The sequence below is a fragment of the Halichoerus grypus genome, chromosome 9 (assembly GCF_964656455.1).
Source record: "Halichoerus grypus chromosome 9, mHalGry1.hap1.1, whole genome shotgun sequence".
Classification (NCBI taxonomy): domain Eukaryota; kingdom Metazoa; phylum Chordata; class Mammalia; order Carnivora; family Phocidae; genus Halichoerus; species Halichoerus grypus.
Genome location: NC_135720.1, coordinates 133,457,858 through 133,468,907, shown reverse-complemented (window position 1 = coordinate 133,468,907; position 11,050 = coordinate 133,457,858).

The following is an 11,050-nucleotide window of genomic DNA, read 5'->3' as shown; positions in this document are numbered from 1 at the left end:
TTGGCTGAATCAGGTACCAGTGGTTCCACAGGTAGTAAAAGCCAACTCGTAAGCCAGAGACAATTTCCACAACAAGACAGACACAACGTATCTCGGCGATGATATGCCAGATTCCTTCCCCGTGTTCCTTGCAGTTGGTTGTTGGAGACAACCCTACTGGAAGACGCTGGAGCCATTTCTAACAGCGTGGGACCTGTGTGTTAATCATGATGCCTTGGACGTAGGGGATGGGAAAACCAAATAAAGCAGCTTCAACAATAAAGAGGAAAATGGATTACCACCTGTAACAGTTGAGTCAGGAGGTGGTAGGTGAAGCGGGGTCTCCAGGTCAGTGAGCTCTGCGGCTCGGTGCTGTCGGGCTGACCTAGATTCTTTCCATCGGTGTCGTCTGCCAATCTTTCCACGTGTGCTGCTCCCCCGATCTTCACAAAATTGCTGTAGCAGCTCCGGGCATCACGTCTTCACACCGTACCAAAAGCCGGAAAAGAACAGTAAGTACCAAAAGGCACATGACTATCCTTGAGCCCCTGTTGGAAGAGGAAATAGAACCTGAGCAGAAGCTTCCAGACCCTCCCATCTCGGATTGGCACGAATTCTATCAAATGCCATTCTTAGCCAATCAGCGACTAGAGGAATCGGATTATCAACTGGTATAGATTAATCAAGAAGTATCTTTAAGCAGCAGGGAGGGTCCAGCCAGATAGATGCTTGAATAAAATCAGGATGGTGTTAGTCAGGAAGCCGAGTGGGTGTGGGAGGAAGGCTGTTGTGTGGGCAGCAATGGTGTGTGCCATACCCCCTCTCTCTTTATTTACACGCCATAGCAGTCCCTCTTTGTGGTCTACAGTTCTATGGGGTTTGACAAATGCATAGAGGTGTGTAACCACCATCGCTACCATCAAGATCTAGAAAAGTGTATTGTGAGAGTGGGTGGTAGGTTTATGATCAAGGGGCATGGACTTACTATTGTGGTACAGACAAGCATGAGAGAGTCATGGTCCTCACAGCCTTCGCCCTGTATGAACACACTTCCGGGCAATGGAAAGAGGTAGGTTTAAGCAGCTGGTTATGGGGGCTTGCAGAAGGGAGAGACCCCCACTCTGGAGCTCTAGCTGATCTCATCCTTGGGACTATGTATGTCACCCAAAAAGCCATTTCTGACGGCTGCCCTGTGGTTGAGCTGATGGCTCGCTTCCCTCCGCAGGACTCACAACCCTTACTTTATTTTGTCTGTCCTTCTTGTTGCCCCTCAGATAGCCAGCTGGGGTTGTTCAAGTCATCTGTTGGGATTCAGGACCTGCTTCCAGTCCAAAGAGAGAGCGGAGTCTGCAAGGGGCCTTATTCCAGAGAGGACTAGCTGACTTCAGGATGGTGCTAACTCGGGTTTGCCTTTTGATCTTTATCGTGGCAAGTAGATGATGCTGACGAACTATTTTAGGAGAGAGGCATGGCCTCTGAGATGAGTTTGAACACAGTAAATAACATTGTAAAATAAAATGATTATAGCAAGAAGGGCAAACAGAGTAGCTAACATTTACAAACCAAGAGACTGTCTGGCGAGAGCAGCTTTTCAGTCCTGGTCAACAATACTGACAGTGTTAAGAGTCCCAGGAATGAGCCCAGCGCTGGCTACGACCAGTCTTCTATCCCGGTTGCTTTTTTCCAGGGAGCTGGGCCCCAGTCTCTGCTGCCTGGGGCCGGCACTTGCCCATAGAGTGCCTTGGGGAAAAGTAGCAAAAATCTCCCCTTCCTTTACTTTATTTAGATCACTTAGGAAAATCATTGCAATAAGCAGTAAAATTGTCCTAGTCCTTATACAAATCCTTGGAGCATGAACTCTGAATGGTGCCTCTTAGGTTGTAAACAGCAGAGCTGTGTGTCGTTGCTCAGAACCCGGTTGTTTGGAGGATAGGAGTAAGACCCATTGCTTCAGAAATGTACCCAGGTCTGGACCAATGGCTTGGAGGATTCCCGGCAGTTTATTAATTTATTCGTTGGGCATTTACAGAGTGGTTCTTCTGTTCTAGGTGCCGTGCTAAGTGCTAGAAGAACATTAGCTCATTTAATCTTCACAAAATAACAGTGAACAGGTATTAATTTCATCCCTATTTCACAGACAAGGAAATCAAAGTTTAGAGAGCTTCTATTGTTTGCCCCTCCTTCACAGGGTCAGGCACTAACAGAGCTTAGCTAACATCTTGATGGAGCTGATACTAAAAGCTCTGAATATATATGCGTGTGTACGTATAAATACATATTTACAGGTAACAATTCTGGTGGAATTGGTGTCGATGATTCCTCCAGACATTCCTATTGTATCTCTTTATTTTCATATAGTTTTGCTGCATTTCTCAGAAAGAAATGAGGGGCCCTGTGATCCCTAAGCCGTTGCAGGAGACGATGATGTAAACACATTAAAAATTGCAAAACTGAAAGGGAAATGTGTCTCTTTTTTGGATCGGAGGGCTGAAAGCTACAGGTAGCCGGGCAGTGGTCAGGGTGAATTGCACAGTGCTTCCGTGGCGCCTGTTTCAGTGGGGGACCGGTGTCCTTTTGCTCAATTAGGAGGATTAGCCTTCCAAATTGGGAGCATGTTGGCCGCGATTCAAGCCCGGAGAGGCTGAGCTTTCTCAGCGATAATCCTTACGATCTTAGGAGAAGCGACGTGACGGCTTCCTTCCAAGCACAGGCCAGAGGGGAACCTCCATGGCCGGAGACCAGGTTTTCCTTTCTTTTTGGTTTCTGTCGGTGTGGGAGCACGGCGTCTGGCCCGACAGCACATCGGGGCTAAGTCCGCCTTCCTTGCCCCCGGGTCTGAGGGAAGCTGATTGAAGTGAATGAGGAATGAAAATATTTACCCGGCAGTTTCTTCCTTGGTTCTCTCACATGAAGGATTCTTAATGTGACTGGCTTCCTCTTCCTAATTAGATTGAGCAATTAGGATTCCCCAGGAACCTCAAGTTTTTCTACGGAAGTCCTGCTCCCCATCGCACCTTCCTGCCTCCCTGCACCATATAGGCGCCTACTTGCTGGGAAGCCCACATCTCCTCTTCAAAGCAGAGAAGAGGTTCGGTGGCAGGTCCTAGGCGCTGGCTCTTCAAGCCTGTCGGATTCAAGAAGCAGGTGCAAAGCACTTTGCCGGCCACTCTGGGGCAATGGAAAGGTGGGCAGGACAGTCTGGGAGCACTAGGCTCCCATGAATCCTTCATGCACTCAGTTAACACCTATTTATCGAGTACTTACTACCTGCCAGGCACTGTCCTAGGCATGGGGGATACGGCAGCAAACAAATGAGGCAAAATGTCTGGACTTTCTGGTGGGGGAGACAGATGATAAAAACGTAAGTAAGCAAACATATAGCATGCTCCATCAGGAAAAGGGCAACAAAGCGACTGTTGTGATCTAGGCATGTGTATTCAGAAACGCACCCCTCCTGGTGCTCTGTGTTGGTGCAAAGTGCTCTGGGTTTGCAGTGGACGAAGAAATTCTTTTTGACAGAGGAGGGGAGATTCATGGAAGACTTGGAGCAAGTGGTGAGATTGAAGCCGGCTCTGAAGAAAGGTTCGGCCGGGTGAATGAAGACAGCCATCATGCAGGGGGGCAAGGACCGAAAAGCTTCCCAGGCTTTATGAGACATTGCAGCAAAGGCTCAAGAGTGAGGAAAGGGGATGTAAAACACAGAGGGCCAAATAGCTTACTCCAGTCTTAACAGTGGGTGGAGTGACAGTAGAACAGAAGAGTCCAGCGAGGTAGAGAGAGGCCAAGTGATGGAGGACTTTGACTGCGAAGGATATGGATTGAGCTCTGCACGCAGTGGGGGATTAGACTGAGTGTTTTCTGTGGGGAGTGTCCTGAGCAGATGTGTTTACAGAGGGCAGTGTGTCCGCCGGATGCCTCGTCCAGGTACAGGGAGACACCTGGATGTTGTTGGCCCTGGGGGTTGAGCCCTAGTGGCCTTGAGATGCGAAGAGTCTTTGGTTTCCCTTAAATACAAGGTGGCATTGTCTTATGACTCAGATGATCCAGGATAACAAGCTAGACATTTACATTCAAATGTGATCTTTCTTTCCTTCCCAAGCCACTGATATTCAAGTTCAAGGGGAGTAAACTGAGGCTGGAACGGACAAATTCATAGCTTCTTCCCTTACAGCTGTGGTTGAGCAACCCAGGAGCAGAAAAGCTTGAGATCTACTGGTAACTCGTAGTGATTTCTTGCACCAAGCCTCCGTGGAGGCTTGAATTAAGAGGTGTGACCTGTGTCTTCTCTTGACAAACTGCCTATAGTTGGTCAGAGAAATCTGGAAAGGAACGAATTCCACCATCTTCACTCCCCTGACATTGCAATTTACCCTCATGGTTTATGAGTAATACAGAGCCCCCAAAGAGAAGAGAGGAAACCAAGACTTGCATTTCACAAGATTATTTCATTAGTATCCTCCCGCTAACTCAGCCAACAAAGATATTTGGTTCGGGCGCCTGGGTGGCTCAGTCGTTAAGCGGCTGCCTTCAGCTCAGGTCATGATCCCAGGGTCCTGGGATCGAGTCCCACATCGGGCTCCCTGCTCAGCGGGAAGCCTGCTTCTCCCTCTCCACTCCCCCTGCTTGTGTTCCCTCTCTCACTGTCTCTCTCTCTCTGTTGAAAAATAAATAAAATCTTTAAAAAAAAAAAAAAAAAAGATATTTGGTTCACCTGAGTTTAAAGAAAAACATTTTCTACTCCCTGGTTCTTTCTCTTCTTCTGCATGTTCCTTCCCTGTATGTATTAGGCTCATTGTCTTTTCTCCTCTCTTTGTTGGTATTTATAATGTCTGGAAAGGAAGAACAGAGATGTTTGCATGGGTGATTTTAGACATTTTTGCCACACTGTGTGTAGGATGTGAATCTTTCCCCATCTTTCCTTTGAGTCTTGAGTGAAGCATCCATCTCTCAGGAACGTTTGGTGGAGTTGGATCTACTATTTTGGCCTTTTTCCCGGTGGGTTTGGGCCTGGAACAGGGGGTGCCCTTGTGGGGGGCTGTTCACAAAGAGTTCATGATGCACGCACGTTCTCCCCTCAGACTGGAAGGCCTAACCGGCCCACGCTCTCGTTCTCTCCCCAGGGATTAGTGGTGGAAATTCGAAGCTAGTTGAGGAGGGCTGGTAAAGAAATGGGTATTAACACTGATACTTTGAAAAGCGCAAAGGCTTGCCAAGACTTAAATCCTTCAGTTGTTTTGACGATCATTTCAAAAACACAGTGCTGGAAATCCCAGAATCCTAATCCCATCTGGCTCTACCTGTATGCCTTCTCACTGTTTATGGTATTCCCCCTCCCCCCCTAAGAAAACACATGGTAGTTACCAAAAAGTAGTGTTGTGAAATTGCTTCCTGGGAAGGAATTGGGCTGCTTGAAAGGGCAAGTGTGAGAACGAGATAGAAGGAGGTCTACTGCACATAAGAGCTATACCTTCCAACTCCAGGGGGTGGAGAGAATTGGGGCTGTTAGTGACACTCCCTAAAAAAAACCAAAGCAAACAAAAACAAACAAACCTGTTTATTGCCTTCCTGTCCCTTCAGATGTTCTGTGTGAGGTCTAAGCCCTCCGATGGCCTGCGCATGCAAATTGGTGCTGGTGGCAATTCCAATGTGGGTGTTGGGTGGGAGGGTGCTTCCCATGCAACACCAAGAATTTAACTCAATTCTAACACTTACCCACCTGGAGATAGCTTCAGATCCCACAGGTTGAGGGTTTGGTCCTACAAGACGACCCTCAGCACCTCCACTTCAAACACCACTCACGAGGCCAGGCTGTCCCCTGCGCTTCTGATGGCCAGCTACCGATTGGAGGTTGCAACGGCCTCCTCCAGGTCAGGAGGCCCGTTGCCAGCCCAGATTGTCCCCTGTGCTTCTGGCTGACTGGCTATGAACCAGAGGTTCCCATAACTCCGTCTTCAGGTTCAATTAATTTGCTACAGCAGCTCACAGAACTCAGAGAAGCATTTTACTTACTAGATTAGTGGTTTATTATAAAAGGCTATAACTCTGGAACAGCCCAATGGAAGAGATACTTAGGGCAAGGTGTAGGGGAAGGGCGCGGAGCTTCCATGCCCTCCTGCATGCACCACACTCCCCACATCTCCCTGTATTCACCAGCCCGGGAGCTCTGGGAACCCTGTCTTTCTGGGTTTTTATGGAGACTTCATTCTACAGACACGAAGGATTAACTCATTGGCTATTATTCACTGATTCAACTTCCAGTCCTTCTCTTTATCCCAGAGGTCAGGATGTGGGACTGAAAGTTCCAACTCTCTCATCACAAACTTGGGTCCCCTGGCAACCAGCCCCCATCCTTAGGTGCTTTCCAAAAGTCACATAACAAAAGACACCTTGATCTCTCTCATCTCTCGGGAAATTTCAAGGGTTTTAGGAGCTCTGTGCCAGAAACAGGATGAAGACCAAATATGTATTTCTTATTAATAAGTCACAACATCGCAGTTAGACTCCTGGCTCTCCCTTCTTCTAGCTCTGTGCATAAGATTTATAAATAAGGTCCCCAAGAGCACCTGCTTCCCAGGCAGGTGGTGGAGGAGAAATGTGCCGATTCCTGGAAAACTAGAAGAACTGCCTAGCATCCCGTGTTGGGTCCTTATTCCACTCATGCTGAGGGACCCCACCAAAGATTTTCAAGTTCTGTATGTAAATTTAGGGTGAATACCAGAAAGCAGAGAGGAGGCGTGGCTTCTTCTCAAAGGGAAAACGAGCTTTCAACCACAGGGTGATATGGACAGAGAAACACTTCCTAGAATCAATTACAGGCATACCCCGTTTTTTGGTGCTTTGCTTTCTTGTGCTTCACGGATACTGCATTTTCTTTATAAATGGAAGGTTTGTGGCAACCCTGTGACAGGCAAGTCTACTGACATCACTTTTCCAACAGTATTTGCTCACTTTGTGTCTCAGACACATTTGGGCAATTCTCACAGTATTTCAAACTTTTTCATTATTATTATATTTGAATTGCTGCAACCTCACGGTAAAATGTGAACAGATGAGGAAGAGCTTCTAATGGATGAGCAAAGGAAGTGGTTTCTTGAGATGGAAACTACTCCCGGCAAAGTCTGTTGGAATGACAACGAAGGATTTAGAATATGACATAAACTCAGTCGATCAAGCAGCAGCAGGGTCTGAGAGGACGGACTCCAATTCTGAAAGAAGTTCGACTGTGGGTAAAAGGCTATCAAACAGCATCACAAGCTATGGGGAGCTCACTAGTGAGAAAAAGAGTTAATTGATGTGGCAAACTTCATGGCTGAATTATTTTAAGAAATGGCCACAAGCACCCCCACCTTCATCAACCAGCACCCCGATCTGTCAACAGCCAGCAACATCACGACCCTCCACCAGCAAAAAGATTGCAGCTCGCTCAAAGCTCAGATGATGGTTTGCATTTCATAATTAAGGCATGTCCATTTTTTTAAGATATATCCTATTGCATACTTCATAGATCACAGTAGAACGTCACTATAACTCTTATATGCACTGGAAAACCAAGACATTCATCTGACTCGCTTAACTGCGCTATCCGCTTCATCGTGGGGTGGTCTGGAACCAAACCCAGGTGAGGGGAGCTCATGGCTCCCCCAGACCAGAGAGGAGAGGTGTACCTTACACTTTCTCCTACAAAGAGGGGAAAGCGGAAGGGGGTGCACTGAGAAAGATTTAATAATCCTGCTTCGAGTCTCCTTCTCAGGGTACCCGGTTCGTTTGTGGAGGTTACGCTTACTTTGGTAGAGCTTATATAATACCTCAACCCCAGGAGAGCCATGGTCAAACATCGTCGGGAGCGGGGCTTGAACGCATAACCCAAGTACCCTTCCAGAAGGTGCTGCCCGACTGTACGTGCCCTCCACTCATGACCACCGCTCTGCATGTGTAGGACTGGCCCTTGGAGAAGCTTGCAAACGGTAGCTTTGTCTCCCTCTCTCCCTGCTCCACCAACAAGGCTCCCGCGTACTCTCCTGGCCAGAGGCAGCAGGACAATGCTGGTTTTGAACACGAAGGACATTTGTTGCATGTAATCACTGTATAAAGCTGGCCTACTTCCATTATGAATAATCATAAAATTGGGGGTGAAAGAGAAAGGTGACCGCACATTTGAAGCTACGAAAAGGCCGTGGTTCATTTTTCAGTCTCTTTATTACGATGCCTCGTCTCAGTTAGATCATTTGCAGCTAAATTTTACCTTGGAGCCAGTTTCCTCAGTCATGTTAAATTCATGGGGGGAAATCCTCCTAGGATTTAGGACTGAAAAATAGACAGCTTTAATAAGAGAAACGCTGATGTGAAGAGCAGGGAAAGGCAGCATGTTCTAACCATTTAGGGAAAAAATGGGGAAGATGTTGCTAATAAGTTCTGCTATATTTTTATCTTACCATTTTCTTCATCTGAAGGAATATTGAGAGGAGGTTTTAAATTCTGAATGATTATCTGACAGCTTCCATCTCCAGGGCAAATTATTAGCAAGAGTTATATTTTGCTATTACCTTTATTCAAAACTCAGAGGACACACACTTATCAGAGCCCCGCTGAGAAATAAAAGCTACAGACGAGAGCGCTGTGAACGGGGTGCCAGATTCCCTTTTGTGACTTTTGTGGACATTGACCTTCTTACCAAGTAGGGCCAGGGGAGAGACTGGCTGAGCCCCTACCACCTTCCTGGATATATTCTGCCGCCGCCCCGTGCCATCTCTCACCATTCCACCCCAACCCATCCCACCGCATACCCTATATTCAATGACACCAAACTGCCCAGCAGTCCCAAACAGGCCACCTTTTTGGGTTTTTATTTATTTATTTAATTTTATTTTTTAAGAGAGAGAGTGTGAGTGCATGCATGGGGGGATGGCAGTGAGAGAGGGAGAGAGAGAATCTTAAGCAGACTCCACGCTCAGTGCTCTGCATGGAGCCCGACTTAGGGCTCGATCTCACCACCCTGAGATCCTGACCTGAGCAGAAACCAAGAGTCAGACACTTAACCCACTGAGTCACCCACGTGCCCCTGGGCCACCTTTTTGAACAACCTCCTCCCACCCACCATTCCCATCTGGGTAACCTTCCTCTCGCCTCCAATCTCCAGAAATCTTTCCAACCCCAAGCAGAGTTAAGGGCATCTCTTTCTGCTCTTCCGTAATATCCAGTCCCTTTTTCGCTGTGGGGCTTGGTACACTGGGATTACTCGTTTATAGTGTCCCCTCCCCTGGGGTAACCCAGAGGGCAAGGACTTTATCTCAGATACTGTACCCTCTAGCCCAGGGTTTCTCAACAGGAGCAATATTGACATTTGGGACCAGAAATTTCCTTGTTGTAGGAATCATCCCTTCCCCCTCCCCAGTCAATGCCAGAGGCACCCCATCCCCAGTGTGACAATGAAAGTCATCTCCAGACATCGCCCGTTGCCTCCTGGGGGAGAAAAGTGCCCCTGGTTGAGAATCACGGCTCCGGGCCTGACAGAGAACCTGATACATACTAGGAGCTTGAGAAATATTTGCTGAGTTGATCAATCAAGGTCCAGGTTAATGAATACAAAGCTGAGTGAGTCAACAGATGAAGAAAGACCTTACTACAGCTTCTACACACTTGCGAAATCAAACTCAGAACCTTCATTCGGGCAGTCAAGTCTCTTCACGAACTGGCTCTACTTCTTCCTTATTATTCCCTTGTCCCCATTGCTTCTCACCCGTGGTCTCGTCCTTATTCTCACACTTGGTTTTCCCTCCCACCACTCTAAATTCTCTACTTACTTCAACACAAAGAAGAACTTACCTACTTCAAAAAGCCTTCCCCAATTCACCCAGTCTACAGTGATCTAAAGATTTATGAAGAGGATGGATGAGGGAAAATTATAAGAATATATATATACGGGGGAATGCCTGGGTGGCTCAGTCGGTTAAGCGTCTGCCTTCGGCTCAGGTCATGATCTCAGGGTCCTGGGATCGAGCCCCGTGTTGGGCTACCTGCTCAGTGGGGAGTCTGCTTCTCCCTCTGCCCCTCCCCCCCCCACCCGGCTTGTGTTTGCTTTCTAATAAATAAATAAAATCTTTTAAAAAGAAAAAAGCTTTGGCCTTCCTGGCTGATTCTGAGCTCTCTCAACACCCAGGCATCCCTCCTACTCTCCTTTTTCAGGCACACTTGCCGTGACTGGTACATGCACTTTTCCCCATGTCTGTGCTTGGAAATTTGCCCCAACTTTTGTCCTACAGGGCATTTCTCAAGTTTTTCTTGGAAGAGATCATGCTTTACCCAAGAGCAGTCACCCGTGGGCCTTCTGGTCCTCAGTGGTAGAGGTAAGGGGACAACCCCAGAGTCTATCAGCATTGCATCTGAGTCCCCATCTGTGACGGGATAAATACAGACGTACGGGAATGGGGTCGGATGGGGAAAACCATTTCTAATTTTTGTAACCATTAATAAAAAGGTGAAAGAGTGCTTTCGTTCAAGTCTTATAACTTGTGTCTTTTGACAGATGAGCCTCCTGAGGCTTCTGTCTCCCCATTTATCCCTCCACGCTGTGTCTTTTAAGCACCCTGCCCATGGCTGTCTCCTCTAGGCCTACCCACACCCTCCCACTGAAAATACTAAACCACAATGCTTCTCTGGCCTGGCCTCCTCCTAGAGCACCATCCTGATTTACGCTACTCACTACCAAATGCACGTCTGCGTCCACAGCTCACTGCTGTCTGGTACCTCATAGCATCTCCTCACTTCTCAAAGCGCACCCACTTCTTCCCAGAACGCTGGACCTATTTATTGCCACGTCTTATGACCCCTCCTTGTGACTCCAACCCCTTGACCCTGCCATGGCTCTTCCAATGCTGATGTTCTACGACTTTGAGTATGATTTAACCTCTCTCTACAAAGCAGTGACAGATCATTCATGTCTTGATCACTGTTATATTTCCAGCGTGCGTAAATAACTTAGGTACTCAACAAATGTGTTGAGTGAACAAAGGATTGCTAGAACTTGACGGAAGATTGAATTAGGTATAGGAATCATAGAAAACAAATCCCTCTC